This window comes from Monodelphis domestica, chromosome 6 (genome assembly GCF_027887165.1).
Source record: "Monodelphis domestica isolate mMonDom1 chromosome 6, mMonDom1.pri, whole genome shotgun sequence".
NCBI lineage: Eukaryota > Metazoa > Chordata > Mammalia > Didelphimorphia > Didelphidae > Monodelphis > Monodelphis domestica.
Window position 1 is genome coordinate 238,483,618 of NC_077232.1, and position 18,024 is coordinate 238,501,641.

Consider the following 18,024-nt stretch of genomic DNA (forward strand, 5'->3'; position numbering starts at 1 on the left):
ACAGAAGAATTGTGTCCTTGTACAATCCTTGTGTGTCTCTTATTTGTCAATTAATGTTTGTAAAGTAACTTTTGAGTTTGTTTAGATAAGACTTGATAAATACCCTTCATACTTGATAAATATCCATATTCTATGTGGTGGGAGTAGGAACTCATATAGAAATAATTATAACGCAAAATGAAACTCACTGAGTACATACAGTATGCTTTGTGAATTCCAATGGGATTCATAAGTTGTTACTGATCAGTGAGAGAAAGGAATGAAAGATACAGGAAAGTGCAATGAATGCAGGGTGAAAATTTAGGATTTTGGCTGGAGTGCAAGCTGAAAGAATGTTCCTGGGTCTTTCTCAGAATTTGGAGAGAGGGGGACTGCTGGGAAGGTCACTGCCAGCCTAGGGGAGAAGTTTGGAGCAATGCGAGAGTTCACAGCTTCTGGACTCTGTTCTCCTCTGATCCTGCTTGTGATTTCCCTGTGGGTTCCTGAGAATATGTTTCCTGAGATATTCCTAGCCATTTTCTGATCTGATTGATTTCTATCTATGATACTTTTTGAAGAGAGAAACCCAGCTTGATTGCCTGAACAACTCAATCTCCACATTTTGTTCACCAATCCTGATCTAGACAATGTGATCTGATACCTTTACCAAAAACTGTTTTGAAGAGGCTAAAGCAAAGCCTAGGAAAGTTAGAATAGGATATTTTGGGGGAGGATTTTGACATAGCATCAAGAAAAAGAAGTGAGACTTGTAAAAGTCTCTTGGAGGTTGGCTAAGCATTGTTTTATTAGCCTAGAGATTTCCTTGACCCTCCAACCTAACCTGTTTCTTGTTGTTGCTTCATTAAACCTGTTTTCAACCTTTTACATCAGTCAGATTATGTTTTTGAGAGCTCCAGACCTGAGGGTCTGCAGAGCCTGAGGGGAACAGAGACAGCAGACGGTTTTGATTTTACCAACCTGTGATGTAACCAAACCTGCTTATTTTAGTTGGTCATTTCGAAGAGGGATTGGTATATATAACTATGCTAATTTGCCATAAAATATTAAAAAGGAATGCTAAATCAGGTATTGTCTTTGTGACAACTTTATATCAAACAAAGGTGACTACGATCCCTCAAGTGATCAAAATTAAGAAGTCTATAGTAGAAGCTGGTTTGGGGAGAATATGGATGAATTTTTATTGTTTAAGCACAATAAGAAAAAGGTGATAATCAGATTAGGTATAAGTGTTGCTCATTATCAGCTCATTCTGGGGAATAATAAAGGCTAGAAGAAATGAATAAAAAGGTATTGAAGAGATACCATAATAATTCTTCACATATACACACATGCAGGCACACATGTGTGTTGGTATTGCATTGAATACAAGCACACACACATAGTATTGCCTTATAGTGGATAGACAGCTGGCCTTGAAACTAGGAAATCCTGAGATCAAGTCATTTAATCACTCAGTACCTGAGATATAGTTCTTCCTCGTTTTTACTTAATTCTTCTCTGGGCATTTATGATGTTGTTCTTTCTTGTTTCTTCTGCCATTTGTCTGACTACTCCTCAGTGTCCATTGCTAGATCTCCATCCATGTCAAATCTACCAATTGGACTACAAAATCTGAACTGGGTCCTTTTCTCTTTTTCTTTTCTACATGATCTCATTTGATAAATCACCAGCTCTCACTGATTCAGCTATCATGTCTATGAGGATAATTATTATCGGAGCTATATATCTAGCCTTAGATTATCTTCTGTGATCTAGTATCACATTACCAAATAGCCTTTGAAGTGAGTATCCCATAACCATATCAAATTTAATAGACAAAATATAAATAATTATTTTTCTCTCTGTCATCCTTACCCTCATCCCCAAAATCATCTTTTTCAAAAATTAATATTTCTAAGGAACCCAATATCTTTCCAGTGACTCATGTTCACAACATCAGTTTCCTCTTTGACTCCTTAGCCTCACTCTACATGAGCAATCAGTTGTTAAATCTTATTTTAAGCTTCATATCACTTGTATATGCCCCTTTCTTTTCATGCAAACCACAACCACCCTCCATCAAGCTCTCAACTTCTCACCCTTTCCAACTGGTATCTCAACACTAATCCATGCTTTTACAAAGCTGCCAAGGTGATTTTCCTAAGCTTTAGAGCTGATTGTGGTAAACTCTTATCCCATTAAACTCAAAAAACTCCCTATTTCCTCAGCCTTTTCTTTTCTGACCTGTCCAGCCTTCTTTCTCTCAGCTCTACACATTCTATATCTGAGCCATCCTGACCAATGGAATGTCCCTTCCTATACCATATCATCTCATATGTCTGTGCATTTGTATTTGCTATTCACCTACAACTGGAATCCACTCTCTCTTTATATTTGCTAGTGACTTCCTTTTAAGATTACTCTATCTTCTCAATATGTATGCTGTAAGAATTTATTTATTTACATGTGGCCTCCCCACATATAATCTTCTTGACAGCAGAGTCTTCTTTTGTAATTCCTTGTATTTTCAGCACTAAGCAAGTGCTTGATGTAGAAAAATAGATATTGATCAATTGAAATCCTTCTTTCTCTTCAACTCATATCCAACATATTCAAGTCACATGAAGTATGTTTGTTAGTCTTCCCTGATTTCCCTAGTTAAAATAAATGTTATTCCCTCAAATTTTCTTAGGGTACTTGGTTTGATTTTATCTTTTTGCTTATAATATTCTATATAATACACTCTTCTTATTTATGTGAATGCTATATCTGCTGGATAAGTGGTAAATTCTTCAAGGGCAGTGAATATGTTGTTTTATTTTTTTCCTATTCCTAGTGCCCAGTACAATATAATACATTTAAAAGACAATATAGTAGGAAAAATGTTATAGGAGACGTGGCTATTACTTAAATTTGATTATTGAATTTTAGCATGGAAGGAGAAATGAATAAAAACTACCAAAGGAAAATATATGGGCAATCCAATTTTATATTTTATCCATTGCTTACAATTCAGGTGGAGGTCTTAGATTTCAAACTACAGACAAAAAACATCATCAAAACCATTTGGTACCATAGAAAGAACAGGAAAATTAGCAACTGGAACATATTAACTATATAAGGTATAGAAGCAAATAAACACATTCGCATAATGTTTGTTAAATATTGATGTTGGAGCTACAGACTCATTCTATAAAAAACAGCTAGAACTGGAAATCTGTTGTGTAGAAATTAGGTTTAGAAGAAATGTCTCACTATTACCACAATACTTACCAAATAGATACATGTTAATGAAATAAAATGACCATATCATAAACAGATTAGAGAACCATAAAATGGTATGCTTTTTTTCATCTGTGGGTATAGGGATAGAGTTCTTAGCCAAAGGATTAGGGAGAAGCAAAAGAGACAAAATGAAATTTTTTTATTTTGCAAAATGAAACAGTTTTTGCACAAACAAAACAAAGGAAGTTAAAATTAGGAGAGAAACAGTTAACTAAAAAAATCTTCAGAAAAGTATTCTGATATAGTTCTGCTACATAGAATATATAAGTGATTGATTCAAATATATAAGAACAAGAGCTATTCCCTAATAGATAAATGGTCAAAGATATAACTGAGCAGTTTTCAAAAGAAGAAAATCCCAAAACAGAAGACCCTATAAAAAATTCCAAAAGCACTAAATGGTAATAATGCAAAAGCAGACAACTTCCAGTTTCTGGTTTAAAGATGAAATTGGCAAATATGAACACAAAAGGGAAATGATTATCATTAGAGGGACATGGGTATATAGGAACATTAATTTTTAAAAATTATTTATTTTTTTCCATTGTTACATGATTTTTGTTGTCTTCCTACCCTTTTCCCCCTTCCCTCCCAGAGCTGACAAGCAATTTCCCATGTTTATACATATATGTGGTTCAAATCCTATTTCCATATTATTCATTTTGTAATAATCTTTTAAAACCAAAATCCAAAATTATATATCCATATAAACAAGTTATAAATCATATGTTTCTATATTTCTACTCCCATAATTCTTTCTTTAGTTGTGGATAGTATTCTTTCATTCTTTTTTTTTTAAACCCTTACCTTTTGTCTTGGAATCAATACTGTGTATTGGCTCCAAGGCAGAAGAGTGGTAAGGGCTAGGCAATGGGAGTTAAGTGAGTTGTCCAGGGTCACACAGCTGGGAAATGTCTGAGGCCAAATTTGAACCTAGGACCTCCCATCTCAAGGCCTGACTCTCAATCCACTGAGCCAGCCAGCTGATCCCGGTACTATTCTTTCTCACAAGTCCCTCAGAGTTGTCCTGGATTGTATATGCCCCTTTCTTTTCATGCAAACCACAACCACCCTGCATCAAGCTCTCAACTTCTCACCCTTTCCAACTGGTATCTCAACACTAATCCATGCTTTTACAAAGCTGCCAAGGTGATTTTCCTAAGCTTTAGATCTGATTGTGGTAAACTCTCATCCCATTAAACTCAAAAAACTCCCTATTTCCTCAGCATTACTTTTATCAGCAAAGTCTATTGATTGTTGCACAATGTTTCAGTTACTGTGTATAATGTTCTTCTAGTTCTGCTTATCTCACTCTGTATCAGTTCATGGATGTCTTTCCAGTTCTTATAGAAATCAAAGCAGTTTATTGTTCCTTATGGCACAATAGTGTTCCATCACATCATATATCACAATTTGATCATCCATTCCCCAATTAAGGAATATCTCCTCCTTTTCCAATTTTTTGCCACCACAAAAAAAGTGCTGCTATAAATATCTGTGTACAAACAGAACCTTTCACAGTTTTGTTTTGTTCTTTATCTCTTTGGGATGCAAACCTAGTAACGGTATTGCTGAATCAAAGGACCTGCATTCTTTTAAAGCCTTATGGGCATAATTCCACATTACCTTCCAAAATGGATCAATTCACAATTCCACCAGCAAATAGGAGCATTAATTTATTAATTGTGGAACTTTTATATTTATCTAGCCTTGTGGATAATAGTCTATAATACTAACTTAATATTTACTAAACATTTCTTGTCTTTTGACAGTAGTATAGATATCAGGCATACATTTTAAAAAATAAAAGAAAGAAATAAAGGACCAAAAACAGTTAATAGATGTATTTTTGCTATACAAAATTAACCTCAATTTTTGCCATTTGCTTTTAGTGAAGTTGTTGTGACAAATATGAAGACAGCTATGATGCCTAATAGTGGCAAGAATGCTAAACACATAACTTACATGCATGCTTTTAGGGACTCATTTGAATTGTTTCCAGTCTCTTTTTCAAATAAACACATGGAGAGAACAATTTCAAAGAGATAGTGAATCAAGTTCATTAGAATACAAAAAATTCCCTAAGTGAGATATGGTCAAAAGATATTAATAGCAAATTGTCAGATGAAGAAATTAAAACTATCTTTAGTCATATAAAAATGCTACAAATCACTATTAGAGAAATGAAAATTAAAACAACTCTCAAGTAGCACCACAAACTACCAAATTGCCTAACTGAACAAAAATGGAAAATGATAAATGTTGGAAGGATATTGAAAAATTGGGATACTAATACATTATTGGTAGAGCTGTAATTGATACAACCACTCTGGAGAGCACTCTGGAGATACAGCAATATTACTACGAAATCTGTATCCTGGAGATATTAGAGATGAAGGAAAATAAGCTGTACACAAATATTTATAGCAACTCTTTTTCTGTTGTCAAAGAACTAGAAACTGAGAGTATGTCCATCCATTAGGGAATGACCAAATAAGTTGTACTGTATAATTGTAATGGAATACTATTGTGCCATAAGAAATGGCAAACAACATGATTACTGAAAACAAACAAAAAAAAACAAAACCCAGAAGATATATAAAGTGATGCAAAGTAAAGTAAGTACTAGGTGAATGTTGTACACAGAAACAGAGATAATGTACAATAATTAATTGTGAATGACTTACCAATTACCAACAAGTCAAGGATCCAGGACAATTCCAAAGGACTGATGATAAAAAAGGTTATCACCATAGAAGAAATTGATGGAGTCAGAATGCAGATTGAAAAACATCATTCTTCACTTTCCTTCCTCCATGAATTTTTCTCCAGTGTAGCAATATGTGTCTTGTTTCATAACATGATTAACATGGAAGTATGTATCATCTGATATTATACGCACACCCTATATCATATTAACTGCCTTCTAATGGAGGGTGAAGAGGTGAAAGGGAGGAAGAGAACATGAATTGCCAAATGTCAGGAAATAAATATTAAACATTGTACCAACATAATCTGAAAAAATATAAAGTAGAAGAAAAGAAATAATTTGAAATAAGTATACATGAGAAATCAGTTCCATCGTGTGCTTTGATTTATTTACTTAAAGTTCTAGAGTACTTCTGGATGACCTTTGAGTGAGTTTATTCCCTTTCACTCAATTTAGGTTTAGATGTTATCCCTTAGTGTCTCATATGTATTATTTGGTATAGTCTATATAACTCATATGTTATTTTTACTGCTTTGCTTGAATAAAGGAGTTTTCTCACCACTCTATTTGTGATAGTCTTTTTTGTAAATAGCATTTGGTGAAAAGTGCTTAGGCTTGTGAATCTAAGTGAGAGGGTATTTACTCCCTAAAGCAGTGATGGTGAACCTTTTAGAGATGGAGTGCCAGGTCCCACAACCATCTCACTCCCCAGATTGAGTGCCAGGCGTCACCTCCCCCTCCATTACCCCACACAGGGGAGGGAGGAAATACTCCCATTGGGTTGCTGGGTCAAGAGGAGGGTGAAGTGAAGAATGTCCTCAGCAAGTGTAGAGAGAGAGGGAGAAAAATTATCCAATCTGAGATGTCTTGGAATTTATCCACCAATTCACTGAGTTAGTTATTAGTTATTAACAGTGTCAGTGTGGTGTTATATCTTGGTTATATCTGTCCATTACACTTTAAAGATTAAACTACATATATATATATGCATATATATATATGTATATATATATATATATATATATATATATATATATATAAACAAAGGTCACATAACACTACATAGGTATACATCATATATAAAGAACGGGAGAACTCAGACCTTTGAAAGAACCAACCAAATTTCATAAGACTAATGAAATATATTTTTCATGTCTTGACAAAAAAGTAATAGAATATAGATATAGAATGAGACTATGTTTTTTGGATGTGGATGATATGTGGATTTGTTTAGCTTACCTATGCTTATTTCTTATAAAGAAGGGTTTTGGACAAGTTGTTAAAATTGGGGGAAAACTGGGACAGTAACATATATTTTTTTAAATGTAAAGGAAAGAAGGGCAGTTAGGTAGAACAATTAAAAGAATTCTAGGCATGGAGTTGGGAGAACTGGGAATCAAACCTGCCTCTAAGAACTTTCTAGCCATGTGATCCTGGTCAAGCCACTAACCCCAATGGCCTAGTGCTTATTGCTCGTCTGCTTGGGAACCAATATTTAATATGGATCCTAAGACAGAAAGTAAGGGTTAAAAAAAAGGAAGGAAAAAATAAGAAAAAAAACATTTAAAAGAATATATAGAATAGGAATATACTAAGAGTGAGAAACACAAGCAGAATAGCTTTGAATCTATTATATTGATGTTGTTATATACTTCAATAAAGGAAACAAGTTGAAAAGAGTGGACATTCCCATTCTGTATTCAATAGTCTCATTTTGTTCTTTTTATATGGAAATTTCAAATTTTTCATAGTTGTTAGGTTAAAAATAACCAATTTTTTTTCCTATTGGTTTGCCTAGATGTTATCCATTTAGTCTCAGTGTTACTCTAACCCAAGGAAATAAGGTTGCACATATAAGAACTCCCAAATATTGGCACTCTCCATATAGACAGTTGAATCATCCACAACATTTTTAAAAGAGTAGGACTTCATATTAAAGGGAACAAATTGGGGAAGTAGAGGATAGTCAAAAGTACTAGTCTAAGACTGAAATTCCTGTGCCTGTACAGTCACATCATATATTACTATTCATGAATAAATAAAAAAAACTTTCAAATTGATATGTTCTCTTTTGTTGCTGTTGCTTCCTTAGCCTCTCTGGATTTTCTCCAGTAACAATTGGCTCTTTTATTCACATGCTCCTTTTCCACAACTCTGCATTTAATAGGTAAAAGACCTCAGTTTAAAAAACCCAGTCATAACTGTCAAAGAATGCAACAACTATTATTTCCAGCCTACTGAAGATTTTCATTCTTTCAATATAATTTAATTGCTTATTCACCCTAATTTTTTGATGTGCTTGTCATGAATTCGTTTTAATGTTGTAGTTCACAAAGGCTTGAAAAATTTTTTTTTCCAAATTCACTTTTGTCTTTTACTTTACTCACACAAATGTTTTTTTTTCCTGATGTTGTTGCTGTTTAAATTTTAGACTCCAATGTGTCATTTTGTTTTTGTCATTACTATTGATTTATCATTTACTCAAGTTTTTACTTATTTTTTTAAATCCTTACCTTCCATCTTAGAATCAATATAGTGTATGGCACAATGGGGGTCAAGTGACTTGCCCAGGGTCACACAGCCGGAAAGTGTCTGAGGTGAGATTTGAACCTAGGACCTCCCATCTCTAGGCCTGACTCTCAATCCACTGAGCTACCCAGCTGCCCCCTCAAGTTTTTATTTAATATGGTGTATCTCATTTGGAATTCATCTCTATCATATAGTAAATTAATGTTCTCAACTTTGTGTCATATGTAAATTTTATAACCATATTATCTATTTTTAAATTAATATTATCTATTTTTAAATTAAAATGATTTGTACACTTACATATACACTCACATACACATGCACCATATATATGTATATATGTGCTTATATAGAGGGAGTTGGTATATGGAGAGAGAGAGAGAAGGGGAGCAACAGAGACAAAGAAAGAGAACAAAAGATAGAACCTTATGGTACCTCACCAGGGAATTTCCTTCAAATTGAAGCCAACTAATTAATCATCAAACATTTGGTTTCATCATTTAATAAATTCTAAATTCATCTTACTCTATCAAGTATCAGTCATTGTGCAAGATTTTTGACCATTTGTGTTTGTGAAATGATTTGTTAAAATGCAGGTTTACTATATATTATTACATTGTCTTGATGTCACTTGAGTCAAGTAACTATGCCAAGAAAGAGACTGAGGTTATTATGTTAACTCATTTTCTTTTGGTAAATTTGTGTAAAGATCAACTCCTTTTTCTTATATGTATTCTCAAGCTGTTACTTTAATCATTTGCTCTAAAATACTTCTGGAAGTTAAGTTCATCAGACTATAATTTGGAAAATTCTCATTTGTTCCATAAAAGAAGAGGAAAACTACATGTGTCTACCATCAATTCTATAGCAGCTCACAGTTTTGTTTTGTTTTTTCAAAGTTTAGAAATGCAGTCGGGGTAACATCTCAACTTTTACTTGAGCATGTAATGTGGGGACCCTAGATATGTTGATTATTCCTATTCTTGGGATTCTGGGACTAAGCAACAATAAGGGGTACATTTCTATAACTGACACTTATATGACCACAGTGGTGTCCAACAATTAGTCAGACTATTAGCTTTTAGAAAAGGTATTCACTAAGATGATAGACTGAGAACAGTTGATATAAAACATTTGTCCTAAACCTGGGACACACCATCACATGATGAAAACAGTAATTATTAGATAATATGCTTAAAGTTAAAGAACAATGATAGTTAGACATGTGTAACAAAGTGGTATCATCTTACTCTTGAACTAGGAAATCAGTTTCTTCAGGTGTAGCTCCATATTGGTTGGGCTTCAAGTTTTAGTGCCTTTGTCAGTTCTCCTCTATTGTAGACGTCTACCAGTAGGGGTCTTATTCTCTGAAGCTATCTTTTATTGGTTTTCATGTTCATATGTCTTTGTTGTCTCTTCACTCCTAATAACAGATGTTACCATAAATGTTAGTAACTCCAGGGATCTCCTTAGGCACTATCCAGCTTTGACCATCAGTTGGACAGATGATGAGACCTCTGTATCTCCTGAACTTACAAGGTAATCTGAACACTTACAGCTCAGAATATTCACTCATCTAAGATTAGGGGGGGAAAGAACAAAGGAAGAATGTGCTTCTATTCATAATGGGGGATGGGCATCTATGACTCTGGGGTACAGTGTTGCCACTTTTAAACATTTATTAAAGAACTAGCTCAGCAATCAACTTAAGAATTCTCAATCGCCATACTATACAAAACCTAGAATCACCAGGTTTTCCTAAGTCACTCATGTGGTCATCTGGACTAGATACAGGAATGAAGTATCTAAGGATGTATCAAAAACTTTTGTCCAAAGGGCAGCTGGGTGGTTCAGTGGATTGAGAACCAGACCCAAAGGATGGGATGTCCTGGGTTCAATTGTGACCTCAGACACTTCCTAGCTGTGTGACCCTGGGCAAGTCACTTAACCAGCATTGCCTAGCCCTTAGGACTCTTCTACCATGGAACTAATACACAGTATTGATTCCAAGACAGAAGGTAAGAGTTTAAAAAAGAACAAAAAACTTTTGTCTACATTGATTAGTCCACTACAATATACACTTAGGCAGTGGTTCAATAATCACTTGTTTTGATGTCCTAGAATGAAGTTGAATCAGGTGACTTTAAATCAGTAAGGGCAATTCATTTCTTCTTATAATACCTTTATACTAACCTTATGTGTTTGAATTCACTACTCTGCCTTTTATTTCTATCTTTTCAAGCCTGAGTATCAGTAGAGAGAAACAAAATAGCAATTAAGTTATTTTTTATGATGGTTGCCCATTGTTATTATCATTTTATATACCACCAAAAGCCTTTCTATTCCATTTTTTTGGGTCTTCTTCTAGTTCATAGTTAACAATACGTTTTTTGTCTTCATCATTGATCATAAAATTCATCTTGTGCTAGCTGTTAACATTCTGTATATTATTCTCAAATGGCTGAGTTATCCTTCTATATTCATCCTTAGGTGCTTTCCTTTGCTTCTGTCTTTTTCTACATGTACTTGTTTAAATTAAATTTTGCCACTGTTTCCTATACATCATAAATATTTTTTCATATATTTCACCATTTATTCCTCTGCTGAATCTTCCCTTTTTATGTCACCAGAAATATATATTTTTGAGAGCAACACATCCCTTTGGAAATTCCTTAAATTTATCATCTTTTCTGACTCCCTTAATAGACATTCACCTAACAAAGACCAAATTAAAGTAACATTTTTTCCTACATTGAAACACCCTGACCCCATCCCATACATATCTCTATAATGGTATTTTAAACTAGTCCCATTGAAGAATCCACACATCCATCACTTAAAATGGCCTCTCCACCCTTTCTGGGAGCAGTGGATAGTGTCAGGCTAGAAGTCAGGAAGCCTCCTCTTCCTGAATGAAAATTTGTCATAGGACATTGATTAGCTGTGGGACGCTGGCTAAGGCACTTCACCCTGCTTTCCTAAGTTTTCACATCTGTAAAATGAGTTGGAGAAGGAAATGGTTTAGCACTTCTGAAATATCTTTACTATGAAAACCCCAAATGGAGTCATGAAGAGTTGGGCACAACTAAAAAATAAGTGAAGGAAATGCCATTCCTGTTTGTCTAAACTCATAGCAATTCCTCAATGCTTGCTTCAACATACTAAGGATTAGCTTCCTTGTCACCCATTTTATAATCACTACTTATCAGGACATTATCAATATTGCTGACATTTAAAATATTTTCCAAATATGCAATTTGCTAATTATTTAGTTTGGCTCATAATTTAAATGAACTTTAATTATATTATGGTTTGTTTATTATATACATCATATTTTCCCCATATCTTGATTATATTGCAATAAAAATATACCAATTTAATTGTTTCATTTCCTGTAAAAGACTTCTAATAACATTAATAAATGCTTAAATAGATACAATATTTATGGAATTATTTAATATTTCTGTCTTGGACAATATATATTTCAGTTAAACAGAACTATTTTAAAAGGTAAATTGTCCTATCCCATCAAATGTATCTCATGTGTCCTATCTCCATATTGTTGTTCATTTTTTCCTGTAAATAGAATACCATTTTGCATACTGAATTCTTATAAATATTCAAAGCATAACTCAAATGTCTTATCCTATATTTTTGTCCCCTCCCCATCAGTAAATATCTTCCTCCTCAGACTTCTCTTAACACTTAACATTGAAATACTCTAATGCATACATTATATAATATTGCATATTATTGAATCACAAAACCACATTATTTTAAAATTGAAAGAAATTCCAGGAACTATTTAGCCTTATACATATCCAAAAAGAATCTCTCCTACAACATACACAATAATTCATTCTTTGCTTGAAAACCGCCAATGCCATTACTTACTAAGATAACTCATTCTACTTTTAGATAACTTTGATAGCAAGTGATTAAATTTTGTCTTTTTGTAACTTCTATTCATTGTTCCTGATTCTTCATTCTGAGACAAAATAGAAACTATCTAATATTTGTCTGTATCATCACCCTTCAAATATTTAAAGACAGCTATCATGCTTCTCGCATACATTATATTCAGAAAACTAAGTATCTCTAGTTCCATTTACAAATTCTCACAGGGCATAAACTCAGCATCTACTCTTTATTGCTACCTTCTGAATATTCTATGGCTGGTAAATTTCCTTCTGAAATTCCTGATATTGTCTAAAGTGGAGTAAGATGGGCTATAAATCCTTGTTCCTGGAAGCAATGACAATGCAGTCCAAGATCACATTATAATTTTTTGCTATCTTATTATGGTATTGATTCTTTTTTTTTCTTTTTTTTTTAAATATATTTTATTTGATCATTTCCAAGCATTATTCGTTAAAGACATAGATCATTTTCTTTTCCTCCCCCCCACCCCCCATAGCCGACGTGTAAGTCCACTGGGCATTAGATGTTTTCTTGATTTGAACCCATTGCTTTGTTGATAGTATTTGCATTAGAGTGTTCATTTAAAGTCTATCCTCTGTCATGTCCCCTCAACCTCTGTATTCAGGCAGTTGCTTTTTCTCGGTGTTTCCACTCCCATAGTTTATCCTTTGCTTATGAATGGTGTTTTTTTTCTCCTGGATCCCTGAAAGTTGTTCAGGGACATTACACCGCCCCTAATGGAGAAGTCCATTACGTTCGATTATACCACAGTGTATTAGTCTCTGTGTACAATGTTCTCCTGGTTCTGCTCCTCTCGCTCTGCATCACTTCCTGGAGGTTGTTCCAGTCTCAATGGAACTTCTCCACTTTATTATTCCTTTGAGCACAATAGTATTCCATCACCAACATATACCACAGTTTGTTCAGCCATTCCCCAATTGATGGGCATCCCTTCGTTTTCCAGTTTTGGGCCACCACAAAGAGCGCAGCTATGAATATTTTTGTACAAGTCTTTGTGTCCATTATCTCTTTGGGGTACAGACCCAGCAGTGCTATGGCTGGGTCAAAGGGTAGATATTCTTTTGTCGCCCTTTGGGCATAGTTCCAAATTGCCCTCCAGAATGGTTGGATCAGTTCACAACTCCACCAGCAATGAATTAATGTCCCTACTTTGCCACATCCCCTCCAGCATTCATTACTTTCCTTTGCTGTTATGTTAGCCAATCTGCTAGGTGTGAGGTGATACCTCAGAGTTGTTTTGATTTGCATCTCTCTGATTATAAGAGATGTAGAACACTTCTTCATGTGCTTGTTAATAGTTTTGATTTCTTTATCTGAGAACTGCCTATCCATTTCCCTTGCCCATTTATCAATTGGAGAATGGCTTGATTTTTTGTACAATTGATTTAGCTCATTATAAATATGAGTAATTAAACCTTTGTCAGAGGTTTCTATGAAGATTTTTTCCCAATTTGTTGTTTCCCTTCTGATTTTAGTTATATTGGTTTTGTTTGTACAAAAGCTTTTTAGTTTGATGTAGTCAAAATTATTTATTTTACATTTTGTGATTCTTTCTATATCTTGCTTGGTTTTAAAGCCTTTCCCCTCCCAAAGGTCTGACATGTATACTATTCTGTGTTTACCCAATTTACTTATGGTTTCCTTCTTTATGTTTAAGTCACTCACCCATTTTGAATTTATCTTGGTGTAGGGTGTGAGGTGTTGATCTATTCCTAGTCTCTCCCACACTGTCTTCCAATTTTCCCAGCAGTTTTTATCGAATAGTGGATTTTTGTCCCAAAAGTTGGGATCTTTGGGTTTATCGTATACTGTCTTGCTGAGGTCGTTTTCCCCCAGTCTATTCCACTGATCTTCCTTTCTGTTTCTTAGCCAGTACCAAATTGTTTTGATGACTGCTGCTTTGTAATATAGTTTGAGGTCTGGGACTGCAAGGCCCCCATCATATGTGTTTTTTTTTTTCATTATTTCCCTGGATATCCTTGATCTTTTGTTCTTCCAAATAAACTTTGTTATGATTTTTTCTAAATCAGTGAAGAAGTATTTTGGTAGTTCAATGGGTATGGCACTAAATAGATAAATAAGTTTGGGTAGGATGGTCATTTTTATTATATTGGCTCGTCCTATCCATGAGCAGTTAATGTTTTGCCAATTGTTCAAGTCTAGTTTTAGTTGTGTGGCGAGTGTTTTGTAGTTGTGTTCATATAGTTCCTGTGTTTGTCTTGGGAGATAGATTCCTAGGTATTTTATTTTGTCTAAGGTGATTTTGAATGGGATTTCTCTTTCTAGTTCTTGCTGCTGAGCTGTGTTGGAGATATATAGAAAAGCTGATGATTTATGTGGGTTTATTTTGTATCCTGCAACTTTGCTAAAGTTGTTGATTATTTCAATTAGCTTTTTGGTTGAATCTCTAGGATTCTTTAAGTAGACCATCATGTCATCCGCAAAGAGTGATAACTTGGTCTCCTCCTTGCCTATTCTGATACCTTCAATTTCTTTATCTTCTCTAATTGCTACTGCTAGTGTTTCTAGTACAATGTCAAATAATAGAGGTGATAATGGGCATCCTTGTTTCACTCCTGATCTTATTGGGAATGCATCTAGTTTATCCCCATTGCAGATGATATTAGCTGTTGGTTTTAGATATATACTGTTTATTATTTTTAGGAATGACCCTTCTATTCCTATGCTTTCTAGTGTTTTTAATAGGAATGGGTGTTGTATTTTATCAAAGGCTTTTTCTGCATCTATTGAGATAATCATGTGGTTCTTGCTAGTTTGCTTGTTGATGTGGTCAATTATGTGGATGGTTTTCCTAATGTTGAACCAGCCCTGCATCCCTGGTATGAATCCTACTTGATCATGGTGAATGATCCTTCTGATCACTTGCTGGAGTCTTTTTGCTAGTATCCTATTTAAAATTTTTGCATCTATATTCATTAGGGAGATTGGTCTATAGTTTTCTTTCTCTGTTTTTGACCTGCCTGGTTTTGGAATCAGTACCATGTTTGTGTCGTAAAAGGAGTTTGGTAGAACTCCCTCTTTGCTTATTATGTCAAATAGTTTGTATAGTATTGGGGTTAACTGTTCTCTGAATGTTTGATAGAATTCACAGGTGAATCCATCAGGCCCTGGGGATTTTTTCTTAGGAAGTTCTTTGATGGCTTGATGGATTTCAATTTCTGATATGGGATTATTTAAGAATTCTATTTCCTCTTCTGTTAGTCTAGGCAGTTTGTATTTTTGTATATATTCATCCATTTCTCCTAAATTGGTGTATTTATTGCCATATAATTGGGCAAAGTAATTTCTAATGATTGCCTTAATTTCCTCCTCATTGGAGGTGCTGTCCCCCTTTTCATCTTTAATGCTGTGAATTTGCTTTTCTTCCTTCCTTTTTTTAATTAGATTGACCAGTACTTTGTCTATTTTGTTTGTTTTTTCAAAGTACCAGCTTCTTGTCTTATTTATTAAATCAATAGTTCTATCACTTTCGATTTTATTAATTTCTCCCTTAATTTTTAGGATTTCTAATTTGGTTTTCTGCTGGGGGTTTTTAATTTGATCGCTTTCGAGTTTTTTCAATTGCATTTCCAATTGATTGATCTCTGCTCTCCCTTGTTTGTTAATATGAGCTTTCAGGGATATGAATTTGCCTCTGATTACCGCTTTGGCTGCATCCCAAAAGGTTTGAAAGGATGTTTCGCCATTGTCATTTTCCTTGATGAAATTATTAATTGTTTCTATGATTTCTTCTTTAGCTAAACGGTTTTGGAGTATCATATTGTTTAATTTCCAATTGGTTTTAGATTTGGTTTTCCTTGTACCATTACTAATCATTATTTTTATTGCCTTGTGATCTGAGAAGGCTGCATTCATTATTTCTGCTTTTTTGCATTTGTGTGCTATGTTTCTGTGACCTAATGTATGGTCAATTTTTGTGAATGTGCCATGTGGTGCTGAGAAGAAGGTGTATTCCTTTTTATCCCTATTTATTTTTCTCCATATGTCTATTAATTCTAATTTTTCTAAGATTTCATTCACTTCTTTTACCTCTTTCTTATTTATTTTTTGATTTGATTTATCTAAATTTGATAATGGTTGGTTTAAGTCTCCCACTAGTATGGTTTTATTGTCTATTTCTTCCTTCAATTCTCCTAGTTTCTCCATTAGAAATTTGGGTGCTATATTATTTGGTGCATACATGTTGATTAATGATATTTCCTCATTGTCTAGAGTCCCTTTTAACAAAATATAATTACCTTCCCTATCCCTTTTGATCAGGTCTATTTTTGCATTGGCTTTATCAGATATCATGATTACCACTCCTGCCTTCTTTCTATCAGTTGAGGCCCAGAAGGTCTTACTCCATCCTTTAATTCTGACCTTGTGGGTGTCAACCCGCCTCATGTGTGTTTCTTGAAGACAACATATGGTAGGGTTTTGGATTCTAATCCATTCAGCTATTCGTCTACGTTTTATGGGTGAGTTCATCCCATTCACGTTCAAAGTTATGATTGTCATTTGTGGACTCCCTGGCATTTTGATTGCCTTCCCTAATTCTAACCTTTTCTTCTTTGGCTCTACCTTTTAGTCCAGTGATTTACTTTGAATCAGTCCCCCTTGTCCCCTCCCTTGATGTTTCCCTTTTTAGTCCCTCCCTTTTTGTTCCCTCCCCCTCCCCCCTCTCTTTCCCTCCCTTTTTGTTCTCCCTCTCCCCCTCCCCCCCTTGGTTTTCCCTTCTCCTTACCCTTGTTGGGTAAGATAGAATTCAAGATCCCAATGGATCTGGATGTTTTTCCCTCTCAGAGTTGATTTCCCTGAGATTGAGGTTTAAGTAAACCCCCCCCCCCTCTCTTCCTCTCCTTCTTATAGGAGTTTTCTTCCCCTCCCCTTCCCCTGTGAATCTTTGTGTGAGAACCATTATTCTATTTGGTCTTTCTTTACCCCCTATTTATACATTACATTTTCCCCACATATTAGTATACATAGGTTGATATAAATGTAGTCCTTATAGAAGAGAGTTTGAGTAAAAGAAGATAACATTTTTCCCCTTTCCTTAATATTTACCTTTTCAGGTATTCCTTGCTCTTTGATTTTCGGTATCAAACTTTCCACAGAGCTCTGGTCTTTTCTTTGCAAAAAGTTGGAAGTCTTCTATTTTGTTGAATGCCCATACTTTCCCTTGGAAGTATATAGTCAGTTTTGCTGGGTAGCTGATTCTTGGTTGGAGACCCAGCTCTCTTGCCTTTCTGAAGATCATGTTCCATGCCTTACGATCATTCAGCGTAGAACTTGCAAGGTCTTGTGTGACCCTGATTGGCATTCCTTTATATCTAAATTGTCTTTTTCTGGCTTCCTGTAGGATTTTTTCTTTTGTTTGATAGCTTTGGAATTTGGCAATTACATTCCTGGGAGTTGTCTTTTGGGGGTTTAGTGTAGAAGGTGTTCTGTGAGCTCTGTCAGTGGATGTATTGCCCCTTGTTCTAGAATCTCTGGGCAATTTTCTTTGATTATATCTTGTATCACCATGTCCAGTTTGGTGTTTATTTCTGGCTTTTCTGGGAGTCCAAGTATTCTTA